This window comes from Aptenodytes forsteri, unplaced genomic scaffold (assembly GCF_000699145.1).
Source record: "Aptenodytes forsteri isolate BGI_AS27 unplaced genomic scaffold, ASM69914v1 Scaffold164, whole genome shotgun sequence".
Lineage (NCBI taxonomy): Eukaryota > Metazoa > Chordata > Aves > Sphenisciformes > Spheniscidae > Aptenodytes > Aptenodytes forsteri.
Window position 1 is genome coordinate 6041287 of NW_008795527.1, and position 5099 is coordinate 6046385.

Here is a 5099-nt window from a genome sequence, read left to right on the forward strand (position 1 = left end):
TAATGTTGTGGTCACAGTTTGTGTGCGTATTGCAGAACTTGTGGGTAAAACATTGAATAGAAACTCTTTTTTCTCCCCTAGTTGTCTTAGAAATCATGTTTCATTAGAGCAGTGCAAAATGTTCACAATGAAACACCAGACCACACAAAAGTCACCTGGTGTGGAGTTTTGTTACAAACTAGTAACGCAAACCATATTTATCAAAAGATTTGCTTAGCATTGTGGAACTCCTGAATGACCTGAACTCAATTTAAGCATATATGGTGTGTGGCTTTAGATCAGAATCATGCAAAATTCATAGCTTTGCATGGTTTTGATGTGAGGTGTGAATAAACACCAGGTGAAGCACAGCAATTTCAGCTGAGTTTCAGTTTGATCAGGATCTGATCCTCACCCGGTGTTAATCGGTGTAGCTCCATTGAAGTCAATATTTTGCTCCATTGTGGAGCTACACCAATTTACTCTAGCTGAGGAGCTGATTGAAATTTTCAGTTTGCTCGAACCTGAAAGTCAAAGTCTAACTCAGTGGGTGTGAAACTATTTGGATCAAAATGAAAGAAAATGTTTGGACAAATGCTTGTGAAGTAAAACCAGTTCTATATTTTGCAGCTGTAAGGTCACAGCCCTGAAATACACATTCCTAATGATATAACCATAAGTTAAAATCCATCATTACTTTTTTTGCTACCCAGTAAAATGACTTTTGCTAAATCTACCTTGTGATATAAGTTTAAAAGGAAAAAAGGTATTTCTACTCAAGTCTTATAATAATCCCAAATCAAACAAGTTTTGGAGATGGCTAGGAAAACTCATGATCTTGAGTGCAAAGGAATGCCTAAGAAACCTGTATTTTGTTTTTGTACCTATACATTTAATATGTAACTGTAAAGGCAGCAAAGGCATGCAAGTACTACAGGGGACTGCAAAGATAATCCTAAGACTAACCTTTTCCAGGGCAACCCTGGAGAAAACTGAGAAGTGACATCTTTAACTCGCATTTCAATTCTGCTTCCTTTGCTAATTGTTTCCTTTCCAACGATTCCATCAATTCCGATGACAACTTTCCATTGACTTGCCCTTTCCCCCGTATATACTAAATAAAGAGAAAATAGAGAGCTAGTAATGCAACGGGCTGTATCTCTGAAACGTTGCTAGTGTTTTCCACAGAAACAGAAGGGTGACATTGTGCATCTATTATTAATGATCAGTGTGCCTTCACTGGCTGCATCCATACTCATAAGTCAAGGCAGTGTTCCTGGGTGCTGGGATTTGATCAACTGTACTGTTAAATTGCTGCAGCTGCCCCAGCATGGTTTTAGGCCTGGGCCACTTAGCACTGCCAATCTCTGGGCATGGTGCAGGAGTCGGCACACACCAGTGGCCATTTCCAAATCGTACATTGCATGCAGCCCCATGCTTGCAGGCTGAGAGAATTTAATAATATGATCATGGTCCAGGACATGCCAGTGGTTCACGGCAGCCAGGATCGTTCTGGCATGCTTAAATTACTAGTGTAGATATAGCCATGGTGTCTCAGTCGTGGCCTGCCAGCCATCTTATGCGTTTCATTTTTTCACTCGTCTTTCAGATTCTTATGTTTGTTTTAGGCTTGTTTTATTTATTTAACAACTTCTGGTCACCACATGGCATGAGCAGCATCAGTTCAGATGTGTTGTCATGAGTGTGTGTTGCACTTGTTAGTAACACAAATTTTAGGATGTACTTACATATTTTGGAATCTGCCACACACAAAAAAAAGCAAACCCTTCTCAAGAGACTAGCGTTTCTTGCCTTTCATACAACTAATTCAGGATACTAAATATAGGTGGTTTTCCAGTAGACTATAAAAGAAAAATGAAGGTGGATTTCTAGTATGAAAAGAATCCTCTTGGCAAATGTGTTAAAACTAAGAAAGGATGATGAGGAAATCTATTTTTCTCAGTGGAACAAGTGAAAACTCTGTTAGGATTGACACTGGTAAAACACACTATAGCTGCTTCTCACTTTGTCAATGTTTACATTCCTTTTCCCTTTCTTTAGGTATAAAAGTGTTTAAGGTCTTACGTGCTGAATCTTTAACAATTTCTTATGTCATTGCTTTTGCTTATTAATAAGAAATAAGAGGAAGAACTTATAAAAGTATCAAAGCTTTTATGGGAAGTGTGGAAATAAATACCAAAAACTTCCCACAAATTTTGAAATCTGAACTGTGTCTTGGCTTTACAAATGACTTGTGGAGAATTATTTTTTTTTCTAAAATAAACAACTGACAGCATTTACCAAAACCGTACTGTTTTATGGCAAATGAGGCGGGGGTGGGGGGTGGGGGAGCATTTTACTAGAACCACTTTCCAAGAGTGTATTCCATTTGGTCACTTTTCATTGGAAAAATAATAGTCAACTCTTTCCAGAGAACGCTTCCACTACAAAATTGAGAAGATCCTGTCACAGACACAAAATAAACAACTGACAGCATTTACCAAAACCGTACTGTTTTATGGCAAATGAGGCGGGGGTGGGGGGTGGGGGAGCATTTTACTAGAACCACTTTCCAAGAGTGTATTCCATTTGGTCACTTTTCATTGGAAAAATAATAGTCAACTCTTTCCAGAGAACGCTTCCACTACAAAATTGAGAAGATCCTGTCACAGACACAGCCTGTGCAGTGAGAAATATCCTTTAAACTAGCGCAGAGTTGAGATGATGATGAGCTAGGAGAGTGGCTTGGTGTAGGATCATTTCCAGGTATAGAACTGCTTCTATTTTGCCCCTATCTGAGAACACATTAGGAAAAAGTAACAAGCTCCCTTTCCTCCCTATTTACTAATCCTGTTCATCCCTGGCAACACTTATGCTACATGTCATGGTTGTTAAGCTGTAGTAGGTTAGATAAATAGGTCCGAATGTTGTAAGTTTGAGAAAGAAATCTGTTGTAAGGCTGGGAAGTCTCAAACTCATCTCTTTTCCCCAGGGCGGGTGAATGAGGGAGAGCTGGATCCTGTAGAGAGACGTGGAATTAACGAGTGAGCTTTAAAGAGTGAGAAGAGTGTCGAGAGGAATCCCCCAAGACACCCCATTAGAACAGAAACCACTGGCGAGGAGGGATGATCCAGTGGTCGACGAAAGGTCCAGGCTGAGAGCTGGGAGATCTACGGCAGCCCGAGGTAGCTCTTGAAAGGTTGGCTGCTTGCCTGTCTGCCTCTTTGGGGCGAGGTTTAGGCCCCAGACCTGTCAAATTCTGTGTGCAGCTCTGTGCTGTTTTGTGAGTTGGGACTTGGAGTTCTGACTCAATGCCAAGGGCCTGTATGCTCTGCACCTACTGAAATATTTGGGGTATTGTCAGGCATTGTAAACTTATTCCTGGGGTGTGTTCATACAGAGCTATTCTTGCTAGCATTCCATACAAAAATATCATTTTAAGAGGTGTTGTGAAAAAGATCACTGGCTGAAAAGTTAATTTCCTGCCCAAATGGATGACGCCTGCAAGGTAAAATAAATGTATTTAAAGAAATCGACTATCTAAATCAGTCTATTTCAAAAAGAGTTTACTTTTGTCAATAAGGCAGAATCTTGTGAATCTACACACTTCATAATTTGCACATAAGGTTGGCAGTTTTTCCCCTCTTTTTGGCAATGATTTAATAGCAGAGAGCTGTAGCAAAGGCTCAGATTACTAGGATTATATTATATTACACAATATACTGCAGCATATTTACAGAAGAACCTTATTAATTTGTATTAATATGAAGCCACCCACTGTAAATTACCGCTTTTTTTTTCCCCTTTTTTTTTTTCATGCCACAGCAAGGAGCACATTTCAACCCAGCATCCTGAACAAGTAGCGAAGTGGTATGATGGTGGAAGTGGGGAAGGGACCAGATGTGAGAAATCTTCCTTTTAGATCCAGATGAGGACAACATTTTCCTCCATGCTATTGGATTAGTAGTCAGGAGTCCCGTGTTCTGCTCCTGAATCAGGAATTGATTTGCTGTGTGACTAACACTTAATCTTTCTTACTCAGTTCTGCAACAGTCTGTGAAATGACGATGAGACTTTGATGCCTTTGATATCCTTTGCTTTAAGGTCTTGCATATAGTTTGTATGAGGTAGCATTATTTGCTCTTAAAATGCATCCAGTGATTGCTCGCAAAGCAGTTTGGTTGGCATCACTGAAAACTGGAGTGGCTTAAAATACCTTTGCATAGGGTGTAAGAGGAATGAGAATTTGGTTCTTGTATCTGAACGACTGTCTACATGGAATTTGAGGTTAAGTTGTACAGAATACAGTTGTCTTTAGTTAAAACAAAGTGGTTCTTGAATCCAGAGTCAGTTGGGAAACATTTTTGTTCATCTGGACAATGATTAAGAATAGGAAAGAACAGAACCTGGCCGTGTATTTTAGTCCCTAATTTTAATGAGGAGATGATATTTATTCCATCTAAAAAGGTGTTTCTGGCTAATTACATGATTAAAAATTTAGCTTGGCATTATCTGAGCTTGTACAGCAAACCTGACCTCGTGTTTTATAGGATTTTAAATAGGATTACTATGAAGTAGAGAGCAACTAATTAAAAGATGGCAGCTTTCCAGTTTCCAGTTGATGACCTGCTGCTGCTGCTGCTTGTTGCTGTCCCCAGAGTGAGCGGAGCAATATGATCCTCCGCTCCGGGATGTACAGAATGTTCTGTGGTGTTCGAGTCAGGCGCTCTATGGAAACTTAGCAGGATCTTGCATCCTCAGTGCTTTTCATGCGCTCTAGCTGGGGAAAACTGCCAGAAAGCCAAACCAAACATTTTTATGGGTTTCCTCAGGCCCTACCTCCACATCTTGTTGAAAAATTAAAGCACACAATCATGGGTGGGTCTGTTGAAGCAAGCAGGCACTATTATTCCAGGTTTTCAAGGTTGTTTTTCAGTCTGTGGATCCAGTCAATTAAGGAAGAGCACGTCTAAACTCTTCTCTGAAATTTCTCATGAAAAACCCCAGTCCAGGAACACTTTCCAAATACCGCTCAGCAACTGCAACAAGAAATCAGAGAAGGCAGAGATTTTGCTAGAAGCATGAGTATCATGGAAACGTAGCAGTTTAGCTTTATTGAT